This window comes from Delphinus delphis, chromosome 18 (assembly GCF_949987515.2).
Source record: "Delphinus delphis chromosome 18, mDelDel1.2, whole genome shotgun sequence".
In the NCBI taxonomy this organism is placed as follows: domain Eukaryota; kingdom Metazoa; phylum Chordata; class Mammalia; order Artiodactyla; family Delphinidae; genus Delphinus; species Delphinus delphis.
Genome location: NC_082700.1, coordinates 10,272,313 through 10,292,991, shown reverse-complemented (window position 1 = coordinate 10,292,991; position 20,679 = coordinate 10,272,313). Strand labels below are relative to the sequence as shown.

The 20,679-nt window shown below is 39.0% G+C and overlaps 1 pseudogene; it reads left to right on the top strand.

Moving 5' to 3' along the window:
• Positions 1–10,391: 10,391 nt before the first annotated feature.
• Positions 10,392–10,878, top strand: LOC132413636 (destrin pseudogene; annotated as a pseudogene).
• The last annotated feature ends 9,801 nt before the right edge of the window (positions 10,879–20,679 follow it).

Genomic DNA, 20,679 nt, shown 5'->3' with positions numbered 1-20,679 from the left:
TATCGCCCCCTTTGCCTATTAACATGCACTCAGTAAATGATAAACGATTAAAGTGGTGATGATGACCCACAAAGAACATATAATCTGAGCAATAAAATTTGGCAAAGAAAAGATAGTAACTGCAACCCACTTCGCAACAGGTGTGATTTCTCTAACCAGCCATTAACACATTTGCACTGCCATAATTACTGCTCAGGTAAATACTATATTGCCATAGAAACATTGTTTCCAAATTACATATTTATAGATTTTTTTGGTGGATATGTTGACTATAAAGTAGTTTTCCACATGTTGTGAGCTTTGACAATGAAGGGTGATAGGAATCGTATTCATCTCTAAAGTTGCCCCAGGTTGAAGGGTTTCAAGGTGCAACAAGAAATTCTCCCACCTTCTGTATTTCAAGGTGAGAAGAGCTGGCATTCCCCTGGATGCACACGTTTAAAAGTAAAGGAACTGGGGCTTCCCTGGTGGCGCAGTGGTTGAGAGTCCGCCTGCCGATGCAGGGGACACAGGTTCGTGCCCTGGTCCGGGAGGATCCCACATGCTGCGGAGCGGCTGGGCCCGTGAGCCATGGCCGCTGATCCTGTGCGTCCGGAGCCTGTGCTCCGCAACGGGAGAGGCCACAACAGTGAGAGGCCCATGTATCGCAAAAAAAAAAAAAAAAAAAAAAAAAAAAGTAAAGGAACTGGCTAAATAAAGATCACGTTGAACTAAAGTAATAGTCAAAATGTAACCAAATCGGGATGAGTCTGGCTGCATCTGTCAAATGGGAATGATAATAATATTGCTCTTAGAAGATTTTTATTTGCTCCAATGAGACGTAGCAAATTAAAAAAACCTGTAAACTATAAAGTGTTAAGTAAATATCAATTCTAGTTTGTATTCAACATCAGCACAGATTGTCCTCACCTACTGGGAGGAATTCAGTTTTGAGAGTTCTCTTGGTCCTTCTTTAATCACTTTGAAATATTCTTCCTTTCCTATATATTTACGGACAAGCACAGTCAGTATCCTCAAGGTTTAACCTCAGTTCCAGACCCTGTGAAGAAACAGTTCCTGCTAGCAGATGAGATTTTCTCTGGCTACCTTGCGGGCTTTTCCTACCTCTAACCTATAAGGGAAAAATATCAAATACAAATCTTTGGAATTCACATTTTTCGTTTCTATTGACGAAAATCCACATGAAGATGAGAAACTACTGAATTCAAGAAAAGCGATATAAACTCACACCTTTGACCAGCACAGAGGAAGAAAAAGTCAAGGTTTAAACTGAACACTTTCTCCTTAAAAACGCTAGATAAAAGAAGGAACCCTTTTTTTAAATAAATAAGGAGACAAACCTCTTTTAATGACAAGACCAAGTGGCTACGTTCTGATGCAAGTAATAACAACAATTCATGCTGGCCTCCCCTTTATAACCACAAAGTACTTCCTTGTACTTGAGTGCAGCTGATCTTCATTACCACACTATGGAGTAATCAGAAGTGAGGAGTGATGAGACAAGGTGTTTTTAATATTTCCTGATTTATTATCCCTTACCTATAGACTGGTTTATTTTTGTGCACTTCTTCCACTGTTAACGCTAATCACAAGGCTTATTGCCCCCAAAGAAGAGAAGTGAACGAACCACTTGGAGGTAAGAAGTTCACAAGGCTGGAAAATGAGGCTGTAACACAGGGGGAAGGTCTTCTCAGACCGATTGTGCAACGGAGAGAAGAGGTCTGCAAGCCACAAATGAAGGGAGAAGTATAACCAGGGGCTTGGGAAAGTAGGACATCAACCTCCCTGTACCTGATCCTCGCAGTGAAAGTGAAGGAAAAGAAAAGAAGCCCAGATAGTACAAAGGAGCAACAAAAGTAAAGGGGACCTTTTCTCACTTCCTGTTCAGAAACTGCTTAGCAGGGTGCCCTCAACCTAACATGGCAGACATGACAGAAAAAAACAGTGGTGTGGCATGTTTCGGCAAGAGAGGGCAGGAGAAGGTCCCTACGTCCTTTCTAGCTTTTATGTGACAGACACACATGCTAGGGATTGTGGGGAGGTAGCCAAGAGTTGGGAGCCAAACTGAAGCAAGGGGTGAGGGAGCCCACAGCAGAGACTGTGGGGCACACTGCCTAGGCAGGCACTAGATACGGTAGTCCACTAAGACTCCAGAGATCTGCACACCGAAGGGCTGAGGTGAGGCCAACTCAGCTGAGTCCTCACTATGCCAGGTGCATAGATCTCCAGGTACACCAGCCACAGGCAGAGGCAGTGAGGAAAAGAGCAATGTCCAGAGACGTCCAGTGTGTCTCAGCAGGAGGGCACTACGTGCCCGGCAGAAAGGATGGGACGAGATTGGTCGCTCCTCATTGATACTATGGGAACTGTGGAAATAAGCAGGCTAACTAAATGAGAAAAGCAAGTGCTATTTGTTCAGAGCTTGCTATAGCAAGAGAGTCAGCCACCCACCGTCACGTGCATTTTGACAGAGACTCAACACCTGGCAAAGAAGTAGGAAAGCTTTATAGTGGAAGAAAGGGAAGGCTTCGGGTGTGCCCTGATTGGAGGCTGTTGGCCTGGGGGAGTTGTAAGGGGACTGACTGAAGTGGGGCATCCTTTGTGGTTGGTTAGGTGCGTACTTGGCTTTCTCTAGTTGATCCTAAATTTGAAGCGGGGACAAAAATTAAGGAAGATGTCAGTTACTAATCAAGTCCTGGCCATTTGGATGGGTGGTTAACAGAAAATATTATTTAGTTTCTTGGATTGTCAATAGAAAGAACAACTAGGCTTCCTGCAGGTCTGACTTAGAGCAGGCTGACTTCCTGAGCTGTTTATTGCAGATAACGGGTTGGTTTCCTGGGCAGGTTGCTGCAGGTTGTGGGTCAGAGTTCTATTTTTAATACATGGTCTTGCCTTTGACTGTTTCTATAGTCGGTCTCTCAGAGCACACAAATGTCCCCTGTCACCGAGGTCATACCTTATAAAGAAGAGAGGGGAGGGAAAACTCAAAAGAAGAGGAACAGAGGAACAGCTCTTTTGGAGGATTCAAACTTTGGATGGATTGAATATTTATCCAAAAGAGACTGAGTTAGCTGGAAAGAGAGTTTTATAGCCTGGAAGAGATGAATTTATCACTAATGAGAAAGCTTAGGATTTTGGGGGTGTTGTTTTTTGTTGTTGTTTTTATATTTTTGCTAGCAACAGGATTGGAGGATACAGAGCAAGATAAAATTAGATTTGGAAAACAGAGTACCTACACTTTTTGCGCTCCCAAAATGTGGTGTGCAAACTTTGACCCTGTTGCTGGTATTTTTGCACACAGTTTACAAATGAGGAATCTAACACTGAGAAAATTTCAAAATAATAATGAATATCAAAACCATATATTCCAAGGTGCCACTTTCTTGGAAACTAGTAGGTTCTGCCGGGGATTCTTGGATGGAGAAAGTAGCAGCTCTGCTTATTGAGGGCCAAATCCTGATACAGACAAACACAAAGCCAACAGACCACAGGTTGAGAACGTGGAGAAAATACGTACCCATCCCTAAGGAAACTAATTTATAGGTTTTCCAGGATTGTGACATTTCAGATGTTGTAGTCCATTGTTCTCACAAGTATGCACACATGGCATTCAAGCATTCCCATTTCTGACCCAGATGATATAGTCATCACACTCTGAATGTCAAGAGTAAGTTCACTGGGATGAGATGGTGTAAATTGAGCTAAAGAGTCACTCAGAAAAGCCATAATTAGAATCTGGTGCCATATCATCTGAGCAGGCTGCTCTGGGCAAGAGTTCTCTGTGACTGGAAGGAAGGAAGAAGGGCTGGTAGAGTATGTGGTGGGGGAGACAGGGGAAATGCAGTGTTGAGGGCTGAGAGAATTTATGAGAGAGAAAAGATAATTTGTTTCTGTTAATATTTTTCTTCTCAAAGTTAGAAGGCTGAGGGATAATAAACAAGTAAAGGAAAATTCACTAAAAACTATGATGTCTCTCTGAAAATACTACTTAGAATGTGGGTTTCTTTTTAATTCCTTGGTTTTTTTTTTTACTTCAAGAATCAGTTGTTTGTTTAATGAACTGAGAAGATCTTGTTCCAACTTCCCAAACCTCCCCTCTAATCTGTATCATTCAACCTCCCATTTTATGTGTTCCAGTATTTCAGAATAATTTTATTATTTTGTGTTTTTTCATACCTCAGTCCCCTCTTCCTTCTCCACATTTCCTAAATCTTAGAGCATATTCTTAGGCTTTTCATGTTTGTAAATGATCTTTCTAAATGACAAATGACCATCTGAGGATGTGGACTCTACTTTGAAAGAGATATAGGAATAGTTTTCTCTGGATCAAAAGTGTAATGTACATTTCCAAAGTGTCTACTTTACAAGAGTAGCATAAAGTCTAAAACAATTCATTCACATTTCAATAGCCTCCTTCTCCCCTTATTGTTATTAGACTTTTTGTTTGCTTTCTAATTATTTTGCTTTTAAGAGTAATACTTTATTATTTTTATGGAATTATATATTCATTATTAAAAATCACAGCACACTAAAAATGTAAAGAAGAAAGTTAAAACAAAACCACCCAAATTTTACCAATACAATATTATTGAGGCATTTTTCTATTTATATACAAAAGAGAAGGATAAATCAATAAAGAAATACAGATGGAAAGACTCAAATAGCTTTCTAGTCTACCTGCTAATTTTCAATTAAAAAACATGACTAAAAAAAAAACATGACTGTATTTCATTAACTCTAATACACTCTTTTTCATATTTTAGCATCTCTAAAATTTGGACATGTCTTATAATGGAAAATATCACTGTGGCCAGGCAGTAATGCTGATATGATGCCCATTGCTTGGAACTTCCTGAAATTGGCTGCTATTCCTGGTGGACTGATGGCCAAATACAGCCCTTCAAAACTCACACAGAAAGGAGGACTAGCCTTGGTTGCTGCCTAAAAAACTCCCTTTAACACCTTCCGGTTAAAAAAAGACACCATGTCCCCAAATGAGTGACACACACTATCTCTGGATTGCAAGTATTATCAACTCTTTGTATCTCTGATGTTTTCCAAATTTCATACAATAAACAAGTATTATTTTGAATTTAGGAGGTAATTTAAATCTATAAAGTTTTTTTAGGGGACTCTGGGTCGATGGTATACCCAATTTTTGCCTCCCAACTACTCTCTGAATCATGAGCAGTTTCCCTGTGATAAAGAAAAGTGGGTCTGAGACACAGCTTCTCCCTGAATCTCCAGGGGAAGGAACTGTGCACTGCAGCCTCAGAGGAAGGTTTTCATTGAGGTTCAGGAGGAAGATTTCTTACTTTCCTGAGACCTCGGGTCATCAGGACCTACTGATCTCACTGAGAGGAGTAGAGTCTGCTTACTTTCAAGAGTTCTGGAAACAAAAAGATATTCTCCCAACAGGAGACATAGGGTTAACAGTTTTCCAAGGGTTAACAGTTTTCCAGACTGGACTTTAAAAAATCCAGTAATATGTTGTTTACTGGAGACACATATAAACAAAAGATACAGAAATTATGAGTATTCGATAAATAATGGAAAAAATATACCAGGTAAATATAAACCAAAAACTAAGCTCTAAAAATGAATATGTCATGATCAAGAGGATTTATCAGCGTGGCTAATCTGAGAAATGCAAAGATTGTTAACTCCATAAAATCAGTCAGTGAAATTTACTTCAACAGTGAAATAAAAGAGGGAAAACCACATACAATACCGTCTCTACAGATTCGGAAAAGGTGAATGATTGATTTTAACATATATTTATGATTAAAAATAATTCTCTGATAGATAAGAATAAATTCTCTGATAGATAAGAATAGAAGGAATCTTCTTCAACTTGATAGAGGGTAGTTACCATACATAGAGGGTAGTTATCATACTTAATGGAGGCATTTCAGATACACTCCTTTTTAAGCTCAGGAACAAGACAAAGATGCATTCTACCACAGAAATGGTTATGTCATGGCCAATGCAAAAGCCAAGAAAAGATGAGTTCCAGTTATGCTTATCATGGAGTAGTTGGGATCCTATATAAACAACTGTTACAGCTGGTCAAAAATATTATAAAACTCTCCAGACATAATCCTTGAGAAAAGGAAAAAACACACACACACAAAAAAAATCCGTGGAAGTGAGAAGACAGTAGGATGACATCTTTATAATACTGAAACTTTAAAAATATGTCAGTCTACAGTTCTATATTAAGTGAATATATCCTTCAAAACTGAAGCCAGAATGGAGATGTTTTCAAACCTAAAAACAAACTAGCCAACAAAAAAACTCAAAGCATCTGTTGCCAGGAGGTATACACACAAGAAGTAATAAAGATAAATTTTCAGGGTGAGGATAAATGTTACCAGATAGAAACATGGGACTGTAAGAAGGAATGAAGTGCACCTGAAAGGATAAATATGTGGGCAAATAGAAATATTGACTCTTTCAAACAACAACAATAATAATATTTTGTGGGATTTATAGCATAGATAAAAGTAGAGTATAACAAAAATAGCACAGGGGAGGGACGGAGTAATAGAAGTTGAATTTTTGTAAGCTTCTTTTATTGTTTGAGGAATGGTAAAGCACCTATCTAAAGTAGATTATAATGAATCAAAGATATGTCTTACAATTTCAAGTGCAACCAATAAAATCATAATAACAGATGATATAACCAAAGAGATAATAGAGGAGAAAATGAAATAATTAAAAAATACTTGTTAAACCCCAAAGCAAGCAAGAAAGGAAGAATAAATGACACAAAACGTATGAGAAAACGGAAAGCAAATATCAAGGGCTTCCCTGGTGGCGTGGTGGTTAAGAACCCACCTGCCAATGCAGGGAACACGGGTTCGAGCCCTGGTCCAGGAAAATCCCACATGCTGCAGAGCAACTAAGCCCGTGCACCACAACTACTGAGCCTGCGCTCTAGAGGCCACAACCACTGAAGCCCGCGTGCCTAGAGCCCGTGCTCCGCAACAAGAGAAGCCACCACAGTAAGTCCACGCACCTCAACAAAGAGTAGCCCCCGCTCGCCACAACTAGAGAAAGCCCGCCTGCAGCAACGAAGACCCACCACAGTCAAAAATAAATTAATTAAATAAATAAAAAAGAAAGCAAATATCTACATAATAGATATAAACCCAATTATATCAGTAATTAGATCAAATGAAAAGGGCACTGAAGATAAAAGAAGAAGAGGCTGAGCATCTTCTAGTGCCAGAAAGTGAAGCAGTGCTCAGAAAACAAAAGGATGGAGGCATGGAAAAATTACAATGGCCAAAGCTAGAACAATTTGAGCTACAAAATAAAATAACATTTGTTTTTTACCATAAAGCAAGCGTATTGGCTAGTCATAGTCCCTTGCCTAATAAGGAAAATCAAACTTTCAATTTTAAAGGGCCTGAGCTATTAACATTCCTGTCTGAATTTTATTGTTGTACTTTTCCATTGGCTTTTTTCTTTTGGAAACAGCTTTATTGAGATATAATTCACATACCATACAATTAATCCATTTAAAGTGTACAACTCAATGGTTTTTAGTATATTCACACAGTAGTACAACAAACACTACAATCAATTTTAGAATATAGTCATCACCCCAAAAAGAAACCCTGTATCTACTAGCTGTTACTCCTTCTTACCCCTAAGCCACCCAGGCCCAGGTAACTACTTATGTACTTTCTGTCTCTATAGATTTGCCTATTTTGGACATTTCATATAAATGGAGTCATATAATAGGTGTGTTTTTTTGTATGTCTGGTTTCTTTCACTTAGCATGATGTTTTCAAGGTTCCTCTATATTGTAGCATGTATATTAGTACCCCATTCCTTTTTATGCCTAAATGTTATTCCATTCAGTATGAAATATATAAAAATACACAACAAACAAACAAAAAATCTATAAATTTTGTTTATCCACTCATCAGTTGATGGACATGCAGTTTGTTTCCACATTTTGGCTACTATGAATATGCTGCTGTGGACATTCATGGACAAGTGTCTGTGTGGATTTGTTGGCTTTTATCACAGGACATGGGAGCATTCAGAGCCAGACCAGAGAATCTCCTGCATTATAGCTCTTCTTTATCTCCTTTGCATATTGGCAACCTGATTTCCCTTTCATTGTCAGGATCAATCACCCTGGCCACTAAAGTCATCATTTTTTGCCTATTTATTCAATGTTATTAAGAGCCTGAAGTGGCCAGTAGCAGTCTCAGCTTCTAGGTAAGAAAGGGAAAGATGCTGACTGATATCCACAAAACAGGTCATCTTGTCCAAGTTAGTATTAAGAGCTTTCTCTTCTGAGTTGCTTTTTGGTGAGCACTCAGGTAGGACATAACATATCTTCTCACTTTGTGCCTATTAGGAGAGGTCAATTCACATATTTCTTCCCTAGACCTCCTTCTCACAAATGTTTTAATCCTTCTATGTCTCCCACAGCAAGCCAAACCGTTAGCCACAGCCCATGAAAAGATGTATATTTTTACTTTTGTCCATATCTCCTTCAAGAAAAACTTAACAATCAAATGCACTGCTCAAAGTTCTAACAAATGGGAGAATTTTCCTTCACCACTGTCCTTCAAGGCCATCTTTTTGGGGCTATAGTGCTGCAACCATCCATTTTCAGATGGTACCAACAAATAATGCAGAGCCGTTTGTAATTCAGATCTAAAGGTTTTCTTCTCCAGTTGACTAGTCATAGGAAAGTCCTCATAGGTGTGAGTTGAAAACAGTGAAGTAGGAGTAAGCTGGATATTGCTCATGGCTTTAAGGATCTTCTTGGGTTCAATGTTATATATTTATATGACTTTCGTTCACTGACTGAGGGTTGTGCACACATATAATTTTGTGACTTGGTGGGTCAGACAACATCCATTCAGGATAGGCAGCTCAGGTCATGTGGGAAACTTGGTAGTCCATGGTCAAGCATTCAGGCCAGTAACAAATCAGAAACCTGTTTCCCAAAAACGTAGCTGTCTGCAGAGGATGACACAGCTTTGCTCCAAAATCATAAAGGTCTGCACTGTAATTCTCCTATCAGGGCCTGCCAAAGGTTCAAGCAGCACCTCTATCTTCCACAGACACCTATAGATACCATGGGTGTGTTAGTGGGCCCCCTATGAGACAAACCTGAGCCAAAACTCCATTAATCACCTCATATTCAAAATCCCCTACTTGTGGCTTAGGAATCTCTAGGAATTGGTGTCAGTTCAGAGCCAGCGTTTAGTAAACCCTGAAGAGTCTGATTATTTTCCCTTCCTCAGTGCATAACCACCCTGGCAACTGGGCACAAGTTCCTTTGGAGACAGCTGAGAGGAAGCATCAATTTTCGGCTACGTACAAGGTTCCCTCTTCAAGAGGACGTGGCCTCCCCTTCATTCAGGAGACTCTAGATTTTTCAACTGACTTAAGTCTTGGAATTGATTAAAGAACCATAACTCTCTTTGGAGATTCAGGTCAGGATTCTTACACCAGACTTGGAGCTTCTTGCTTATATAAATCAAATAAAACTTTAATAAGCTGTCTGTTGTACACTGAGTGGTAACCTGCAAAAATGTATATTGAAGACCTAACCTCTGATATCTATGAATGTGACTTTTTTGGAAATAAGGCTGTTGCCGTTGTAATTAAGATTTAGTTAAGATGAAGTCATACTGGAGTGGGTAGGTCCTTAATCTAATGTGACTGATATCCTTTATAGGAAGAAAAGAAGAGACACAGAGGCCCAGACACAGGAAAAATGCCATGTGATGAAGGAGGCAGAGATTGGAATGAGGAATCAACAAGCCAAGGAATGCCAAAGATTGCCAGCAACACCAGAAGCTAAGAGAGAGGCATGGAACAGATTCTCCCCACAAGGCATCAGAGAGAACATGGTACCTATACCTTCATTTCAGACTTCTAGACTTAGGAACTGTGAGAGAGCAAGTTTCTGTTGTTTAAAGCCACCTAGACTGTGGTACTTTGTTACAGCAGCCTTAAGAAACTAATACACTGCCCAACTATTCCAGCCTAGGAACACCATAAATAATTAATTAATGTTGACAATCTCCGTGGGCAAGACTGCTGTGATGATTGCTTTTGTTCTGTCATCCATTATGGTAACAAGTCCATCTTATTTTTAGTGATTATGTACTGTCACTTGGCCGCTGCCATCCAAGATCCCATCATGTCTGTTGAATTCAGGAATTTTTGTGTGTGTGCACAGTGAAATCAAGGACAATGTTAACAGATATGTGACAGACTGAAAGACATCCAAAACCAAGATGGAATTATTAACTAGACCATACAAAGAACTTCTACAAATCAACAAGACAAAGGTAGGTAATCAACTGAAACATGCGGGTCTGCGCTCTGCGACCACCACAGTGAACATGGCCACAGGAGTGTAAGTTGCTGATGAAGTATGTCACATTTTTATGACACTGAAGTTTGGGAAGTGCTCCACACCAGAAGAAATCAAGAAAAGAAAGAAGGCTGTCATTTTTTGTCTCAGTGTAGACGAAAAGCGCCTCATTGTAGAAGGCAGCAAAGAGATTTTGGTGTAACCATAACTGATCCTTTCAAGCATTTTGTGGAAATGCTTCCTGAAAAAGATTGTTGCTATATACTTTGTATGATGCAAGCTTCGGAACAAAGGAATCCAGAAAAGAGGAGTTGATGCTTTTTTTGTGGGCACCAGAACTAGAACCTCTGAAACGTAAAATGGTCTATGCAAGCTCCAAGGATACAATCAAAAAGAAATTTCAAGGCATAAAACACGAATGTCAGGCAAATGGGCCAGAAGACCTCAACCGGACTTGTACTGCTGAAAAGCTAGGTGGATCCTTAATCGTAGCTTTTGAAGGATGCCCTGTATAGATCACTGTTTGGTGTCACAAATTGAAAGCTTCCATGTTCAATGTTATCCTCTTGCTATACAAGTAAAGCAAATACATTTAGGCAAGGGACTCACTGAGGGAGAGCTGTCTCATCATTTGTTAGGGTAAACTAACTATTCTATGAACATGTGCAAATGGCCCTAAATAAGTCTAAACTCTAAAGTTTAAAAAAAAACATGCAAAAAGGATATGAATAAGCTGAGGAAAACCTCAATGGTTAGAAATGTAGAAATGTTTATCCTCACTAACCATTAGGGAAACTTAAACTAAAATAATGGGAGATCCCTTTATACCCATGAAATTAGAATGAAAAAGATTGTCACACAGTACCAAGCACTGGTAAGGGTACAGGACAACGGGAATTCTGATGGATTGTTGGTAGAAGTATAAATAGTTTTAGCCATTCAGAAAAAAATTCAGATATAGCTCATATCTCAGCATTACCAGGTCAGGGATGCTATTCCACAAGCCCATGAGGAGTTATACCTAAAGATTATCAATATAGCATTACCTATAGAGGTAGGGAGTTGGAGGCAACCTAGATAGCCATCATTAGGAAAAAACACAAATGATTTTTTAAAAATAGAATCTAATTGTGGATGTATGTTATGCAATACAACACAGCAAGTCTTGCTGAATTTTCTTGCAAAAGTAGATCTTTGCCTGACCTTTTCACTCTATATCTCTACTACTACCTCAGTCCAGGTGATCTTTACACCTTGTTAGATGACTGCAACAGCCAAAAGCGATCTCCGTATTCTACTTTTGGAACTTCCTACCTTCTTTCAACATGGTAGGAAAAATGACCTTAAAGTATGTCAGTGTTCCCAAATAAGAACATGATCTGCCTTCCCATCGATTCAAGTTTTACGTTGTGTTCTCAAACAGACTTTATAGTTTTCTTCACTTATTTCACCATGTATTGACCCAATAAAGATTTTTGATTCACCTATCATGTACTTAGTCACTGTTTTCTAGGCACTGGAGTACAAAAGTCTTCTACCCTCAAGGAAGCTGCATTCCAGTATGAGTTTTAGTCAGTAAGAATGCAGTAAACAAATAGCAAATGCAATGTTAGGAAGTCACATGTACTTTGAAGAAATAAAGTATGGGGCTAGAGAACCTGGGAGCTAGGCAAGGCAACTGCTATTTGAAAAGGTTTATACTTTCCTAGTTAATTTTTTTAGTTATTTTATATTTTTCACTATTATTTATGAAGAAAATAGAGAATGCAGAGAGCAAAATAATACTTCAAAAGTTACCAGTATTGGTCTCCTAAAAACACACTATTTATGTAAAAAGCTACAAAAGGAAAATTCAGAGAACAAAATAAACTCTAAGACATTAAAAATTATGATAGCAGAGATACAAAGCCCTATAAAATGTTGGAATTTAACCTCCAATAAACTAAAATGAAAAGGTAACGTGATGGAAAACAGAAGATAAAAATTAGAAAAAAAAGAGGATCAGCACAATCAGAACAACATAAAAATAAAAAATTCCACAAGATCAGGAGAGAGAAGAGAGAAAATACAAGAGGACAATTATCAAATAAGTAATAATAATAACAAATACTCAAAATGCAGGATGTGATTTTCTGCATTAATGAACCTACCAAGTGCTCAATTCAATGGCTGGAAAAATGTCTTACACGAAGTCACATTAGTATGAGATTTCAGAACATCGGAGACAAATAGAAATTTGTAGAAGCATCCAGAGTGGGTGGAACCAGTTTACATGGTTTGTAAATACGTTATAGAATTTTTTTTAACTTCTAGCAGAGGATTTGGGAACAACTAAGTAATAGGCTCATATAAAACAAACAGCTATAACTACTACAAAGAAATTTTTTAAATTACTAGAAATGAATTTTATTATAATACATTGCATGACTTGGCTATAAGTAATATCCACAGCCATAAAAATGTAAAAAACTAAATACATAGTATAAATGTGCTATAACTGTGGAGAGGCCAAGGTAAGGAAAGTGTGTAGGTGTGGGTTGGTGAAGAAAGAAAATTAAATCCTTGTTGGATGTCAATAGATGATATTTAAAACTTAAAAAATGAAAAAAACATTGTACAATTAAGTCAGAATGGAGCAGGTTAGAACCCAACATCATTTTTTTCTTTTTCATTTCACTTTCTACTTACCTCCTCCCCATTAACAATGAATCTGATTTGAAGGTAAAAGGCAGAAGGTAATTGTTGATATAACCCTGATTTTTGCTCTACTTTCATTCTCTTTGGATTTTGAGAATAAGGAAACTCTTACCTTAGGTTTTCTTCAATTCCTCTCTCTGTGTATCATCACTTTGATAATGCTATCTTCTCTCTGCAAAGGAAATGGAAGATTTTACCAATTGTTTTTTTAATATTACTGCATACACATCTGATGGCCTCATGATAGACATAAACTGTCTCAATATCTTATCTGTAAACTGGACATTATAATCTCTCTCTTGCCACACTTTTGAAAGCAATCTTGAAAATGAGGATTCTAGAGTAATAACTGGCATATTAGAGATTCACAGTCACTGGTGATTGTTGCCAGTAGTATTAGTAGTAGTGGTACTATTACTAGTCCTTGTTTTACTTGCCCTGTTGCCAAAACTGATTCATATCACTGTGTGTATAAAATGTAATTGATGGACACAGTATACCTTGGACAGCATATGCACTCAGAAATATTGGTTGAATGAATAAATCAATATATATGGGAATGAGTGCTAGGTGCTGGAGGCTTTTTTCTATAAAATTGACTGGCCTATTTACAGTGAAGTGATCTTTCTGGTTAGATTTCTCCCCAGAGAATTCTATTTTTATTTTAATTGAAGAGCAGTTATAAAAGCTAATTGACTCTTTGCATTTGCAGGAAACTATTCCTACCTCCCATCAACCCCATACTCCAAGGGGCAATCAATGTTTAGAGGTTTCCCACCTATACCAGTGGTTTAAAAGAGGTTAAGCCCAAGATTAATGTATATAGCTTGTTAGATATGTACTTAGAGTTTTTTTTTTAATGAATCCAACTCAGGCAGGTTGGGAATTAATGCTATAAAATTCAGCTCAACAGAAACTCAATTGAAAAATGAGAATGATATAATAGCGAGTGCTACTGAAAAAATGGCTTTCCAAGGCTGCTGTTTTTGAAAAGTAATTCAAGGTTCTTTGTCACTTAAAGCAAAGATATAGGCACATTGTACTGTATATAAACACAAAAACTTCCCCCCCTTTCTTTGGAACTATATTCAATTTATATATATTAGTTGCATATAATGCTTGAGAAGAGTATTAAAGGTATTTTGAGGTCAAGGTATCAAATTAGACAGAAAAAGTGAAGAAAAATAAGTAAATTTTTAAATCTACAAGCATAGTATATTTACACATCTAGGAGATAAAAATATTCAACATACTTTATTAGACCAATTATCTAATTACAAGAAAAACAAGATTATAATGGACTTGGAAGAAAACCTTTACTAATTTCCAAATTCGTTATTTTTTTAAATGTTATCAAAATTAACCTGTTTTTTTCTCCGTTATGCAAAAAAGAACTGGAGTGGGAAGAAACAGATTACCACTCACTTAAAATTAGATAATTCAACAGACATATTCATTACAAAAAAAAAATCATCCTTTATCTAAATGTTATGTCAAATAGAATAAAAATACGTGGGAGACAGAAATTTTAACCGATAAAAGAGGATTATTTTAAACCCAATGTAGACTAATTAGTAAGCAAGTATAATATAAACATGGGTTGAACTGGTTCAGATACTTAGATTTTAAGAAATTGATTATCTTATACTTTGGCATTCTCCAGCAGTCACTTAAATGTGCAACTGCGTGTTTGTGTATTTCTATATGTATTACTAAAATATTTTACAACAACAAATTAGGGCAATAGGGAATTTAGAATCAAATCTAGAGGTAAATATTTTCATATGAAAAAGAACAACTGGCTACAGTTGGATTGATGCTTACTTTACACAGTATTTCCCAGATCCCGGTTCAGTAAAACAGCTTTAGGTCCAACCTGAGTTCTACTAGCTCCATATTAAATTTTTTAAAGTAGTATTTGTTAAGTTTTTCTCAAAAATAAAAATGAATGCAGCCATGACTCTATGAACATATTTGGCTCCCTGACCTTGCCAGGGAAGATTACAATAGTACTTGGAAGCACAGCAGTGTGCTTCAGTTCACACACTTCAATAGCTTTTCTTTTTACTACACGATCAAGTTGAAATTTGATTAAGGCAATCTTCACACCTTTCTTTAATACGACCTTATTTTACTCCACCCTACAACAAACCACTAGCAGAAAGACTCAACTCATTGCCCTCATTCTCACCCACAAACATCATGCACCCCCTCTTCACCCACCAGACCCAGTGGTCAATGCTCAACCAAGATGGTACTCCACCCCTGTGGCCACACAGTAATGAAGACCAGCGCTGACCTCCTTCCTCTCTCGGGGGACTTACAACCAGTTCTATATTGTCCACTGATTGATGATTTACTGTCTTTTATATATACATATAAGATATAGTAACTATACATGTAGATACTTAAATTGCCAAAACTAAAGTTTGAACTTTAGCTTCTCTCGTGTCTTGTGTGTATTAAAACAAAACAATAACAACTGAAACAACTGTTAATTTTCCAACTTCATAAATATTGTAATGTTTTTTCCTACAAAAGACACCTTTATTTGTTGACAGATTACTCCTGATTGCCGGTGTAGGGGTGGGAAAAAGCTAGAACTCAGGGAAGGAGATAGAATGGTATGGTGAGTGCACAGGGAATGTCAGTTTGGCTTGAGGGCTTTGAATGAATATTTATTCACTCATCAAACATTTATTTAATGCCTCCTATGAACCAGGATTTGTGGAGGGCTCAGAGGTAAAACATCTGTACCTGCCTGTAAGGAGTTCACATGCTCACATTCTTGTGGGTGAGACAGCAAGAAATCAATATTTATAACCTAGTGGGATAAGCACTGTAATCTGGGTTTGCATAAAGGTGATGAGAACATAAAAGGAGGGGAGCAAAATGAGTCTGACTGGGAGAAATGCCTCAGAGAATTGCTGCTGCAGGTGACGTTTAAGCTGGGCCTCCAGAAGAGTAGGAGTTAGCTAGTCTCATAAGGGATGATCATTTAATACAAAATAAGGAGCATGTGCCCAAGAAAACAGGCAAGAAAACACAGAGTGTAGTCGGGGAATCACAAGTATTCCAGTACAGCTGGAGCATGGAGTACTTACAGGAGACTGGGAGGGGAAAAATGGGAGGAGAGTGAGACAGAGGCCAAAGCATTGTACGCCATGCCATGGCATTCAGATTTGATCCCACAGAAAATAGGGAGCCACTGGAGGGTTTTAAAGCAGGGCGATGATGCGACCGCATTCGCCTCTTAGAAAGATCACTTTGACAGCTGTGCCGAGGACAGATTGGAGGGGAGGAGTCAGAAGTCGGGGAGCTGAATTAATAACCAAGAAGAGAAACAATAAGGGGCTGAACAGGCAAGAGCAGCAGTGGAGACAGAGAGGACGGAGCCAGTGTAAGTAACAGGAGAGGGTATGATGCGAACAGCACTCAGTCCCTGTTGTGGAAGTGAGAGAGGAGCCTAGACTGACTCCCACAATCACGGCTGGAGTGCAGTCCCTCAAGAGAGAAACTCAGGAGGATGGGTGTGGGGGAAAGTTATGGAGACATTAAATCTGCAATGCCAAGGTTGGGACGGTCATTTAGCAGTTTACCAGGATATATGTGCCTTGAGGACAAAAGAGAAATTGGGGCTGGAGTCATCAGCATGTGTAGGGCAGCTGAAGCCAAGGATGTAAATGGGATTTCTCAGGAAGAGTAGAAAGAGAAGAGGACAGAGGACAAACCCTGGATGATCTCATCATGTAAGATGATAAAGAAAGAAGAAGGGACTAGGGAATGAGTGAACTAAGAGAGAATGATGTTAGGGAAGAGATTAGAGAAGGAGGTCAGTTATATCAAATGGTCAAATTCTGCAGAAAATCAGAATAATCTAAGGACAAAAATACTGCCTATTTGACCTGGCAATTAGGAAGTCTTCGGTGACTTCAGTGGAGCCACATAACAACAGTGGTAGAGACAGAAGCAGGATGAGGAAGAACTGGAAACAGTGAACTTGGACTACCCTTTCAAGACGCTCTACCAAGAAGACATGTGCCGTCTTGTAGTAATCATGTGTCATCACGTGTAGTCTGGTAGTAGGCAGCTTCTCAAATGGTTCCCAATGATCCCCACCTCCTGGTCCCCACACTCTATGTAATCTTCTTTCCTTTGATGTGGGCTGGACCTAAGGACTTGCTTCTAATGAATGGAATATGGTAAAAGTGATGGCATGTCAATTCTCAGATTAGGTTACAAAAACCTGCAACTTCTATCTTGCTTGTTCTCTCTCCCTTATTCGCTCTGGACATAGCCATCTGCCAGCTTGTAGACTATCCTATGGAGAAGCCTATGTTATGCGTAGCTAAGATCCAAAGTCCAACAGCCAGTGAGGACTGAAGGTCTACATGAGGGAACTTGGGAGAGCCTCCTCCCTTGGCCTCAGATGAGACCATCACAGCCCTGTATGACACCTTGATTACAGACTTCTGAGTAACCTAAAACTGCATCCAAATTCCTGACCCACAGAAACTGTGAGACAATCCATTTTTTTGTCTTAAGTTTGGAGAAAATTTTTTACACAGCAATGATAATTAATACAATGCTATGTTGTGAATATTTATGTCCCCCCCAAAATTCATATGTTGAAATTCTAAGGCCCTATGTGATGGTTTTAGGACGTGGGGCCTTTGGGAGGTGCTTAGGTCATGAGGGTGGAGCCCTCACAAATGGGATTAATGTTCTTAGAAAAGAGACTCCACAGAGCTCCCCAGCCCTTTCAGCCATGTGAGGGCACAGAGAGAAATCAGCAGTCTGTGAAATGGAAAAGGGCCTTTACCAGAACCTGACCATGCTGGCACCTTGATCTTGGACCTCCCAGCCTCCCAAACTGTGAGAAATAAATTTCTGCTGTTCATGAGCTACCCAGTCTGTGGTATTTTCATTTAGCAGCCCAAATTGACTAAGACATACATCTTCTGAGAAAAGAAGATGATGAACATGAAATGGTTAAATGTATTGAAAACAAGAGGGCTTCGAACAGATAAATGCCTGGGAAGAAATGAGACAAAGAGATTAGCTTTGGAGAGGACGAGAAACAGATTTTCTCTGATTTTAAAGAGGGAGGGGAAGTACGTAAGCAGTAGTTATTTCCTAATGGCTCTCTATTCCTTAACACAAAGTGGCCATCTATTGAGGATGGCGAAGCTGAAGAGTAAGGGATGTATGGAAACTAGTAATCCTAGCTTCCAAGGAGAGTGTGCAAGCGAGTTGGATAAGGAAAAAACAGAAGTATAACAGAGCAGTGATAAGGAGCTACTGAAATTGTCGAGAAGAAAAAAAATGGAAAGATAAAAGTAAGAAAGAATGAGAGGGTGGAAGAACAGAAGGATGGAAGAGAAAAGGAAAGAATAGAAGAAAGTTGTTTAGTCGGTTAAGATGACAGAGTGAATACTGGAGTCAGCAATGCCTACAGTGTGAAAATTTTAGATAAGGGCAAGAAACAGAGCGTGATAATGACATTAGGTTGGTCAAACAGAATGAGATGAAGGCAACTGGAATTTAAAATCAAGAAAGGATAAATATTTGGATTATTAGTCCACCATATAGACCTGAGTTTTCCCATGATGATGACAGAATTTATAGTAGAGAGAAATATTACTATTATTAATATTGTTAATACTTTTAAAATTATTTGATAACAGCAATTACTATTTATAATGTGCCTATGATGTGCAAATCACTAGGCTAGGAATATGAACTTAATTCTCCTATTCTCATAATGGCCCTAAAGACTATTAGCTCCTTGTTTTGTGAAAGCTAGGTAATTTGCCCTCCTTTGGACAGTTAAGTAAGTGTAGCAGAGACTGCTGGTCATCTCCTAACATCAATTCTCTTTTTCTTACACAGATTATATGGATTATGTGGCATGCCTGCCCAAATAAAGACTACATTTCTCAGCTTTCTGTGCTGATGCTATGTTGTGACCGTGTACATGGCTATGCTTCTAGATTGTGGCCAACGAAACATGAATAGAAATAATGTGTGCAACTTACTGTTTGTGCTCTGAAAATAAATTGTGTGTATATCCCTTCCCCTCTTCCTTTTTCCATTAACTGGAATGTGAATATGATGGCAAGAGCTGAAGCAGCCATATTGGATGAAATAATGCAAACTGCTTATTGAGACTGGCAATATTATAAGATAGAAATAAGTCAGATCCCTATTATGTGGTTGTTTAGCAGGGTGTAGGATCAATGCCCTCTCTCTAAAATTGGTTCAGATGTCAAAACTGATGATCTCTCTCCCTCTCTCTCTCTCTCTCTCCCTCTCTCTCTCTCTCTCTCTCTCACACACACACACACACACACACACACACACACACACACACACACACACACACGGGATATGAAAATGTTTATTACTCATATAATGAGGCTTTCTGGGGAGAGCAGGGCAGACACTCAAGTAGGTCCAAAATGCCTTGAGCAAAGGGAAGAGTAAGTGGCCTTGGTTTTTACTGTGATTAAGACTTGGGGCCGAGGTAAAAGTTCCCAAGCTGGCCAGCGTTTGTGTGGTTTGATCTTCCTGCTGGTGCCAATGGCAGGTTTACAGGGGTTTCCTTACTGCCTTGTCCAGATGTGTGGCAAAAGTGAAAGAGGGAGGGGTGGGGCTTGAGAGCTGTCAGTCAAACATCTAAAATGGAGTCAGACTCTATTACATCCTCAGCTCTATTGAGCTCCATACTGTCCCTGGACCACCTATTTGGATATTTACATGATGGAAATAAACTTCAAACTTATTTAAGGGCTTCCCTGGTGGCGCAGTGGTTAAGAGTCCACCTGCCGATGCAGGGGACACAGGTTCGTGCCCCAGTCCGGGAGGATCCTACGTGCCACGGAGCGGCTGGTCCCGTGGGCCATGGCCGCTGAGCCTGCGCGTCCGGAGCCTGTTGCTCCGCAACGGGAGAGGCCACAACAGTGAGAGGCCCGTGTACCGCAAAAAAAAAACAAAAAAAAAAAACAACTTATTTAAGCCATGGTTTCAGGGCATTTCTTTGTTATAGCAAGTTAAACCCTACCTGCCTGATATAGGGAGTGATGCTGTGAAACTCTGAGAGGTAAAGTCCTCAAAATACATGGGAGAGAGATGAAAGCTATGATAAGGATGAGGAGGGAGACAAAGGAAAATAAGGCTATACACAGATGTCATAAGAAAGAAAGAAGGAAAGGAAGAAAGGAAGGGAGGAAGGGAGGAAGGGAGGAAGGGAGGAAGGGAGGAAGGGAGGAAGGGAGGGAGGAAGGCAAGCAGCCAAAGGAGGAGAAAAAAGAGAGGAAGAAAGATTTTATAAAAGAGTGCAAGTCTGATAGGTGTAGGAGAGACTGTTGAGCCCTCTCTTGCTGTGCTAGCTCTTACATGAGCCATAAACCTGATATGTGGGGAGAAGAGAGAAGCCTCCCTATAAAAGGAATGCAAGAAAGATGGGGTCCTTTGAGAGAATGGTAGTTTTCACTTAAACAAGAGTGGTTGAAGGGAGAATTATGTGAAAAGGTATGAGTTAAAATGGCGGGTTTCCAACAGATTGGAACTTTCCAGGGCAGAACAGGTTCATTGTAAGAAGACGAATCAGGGAAGAA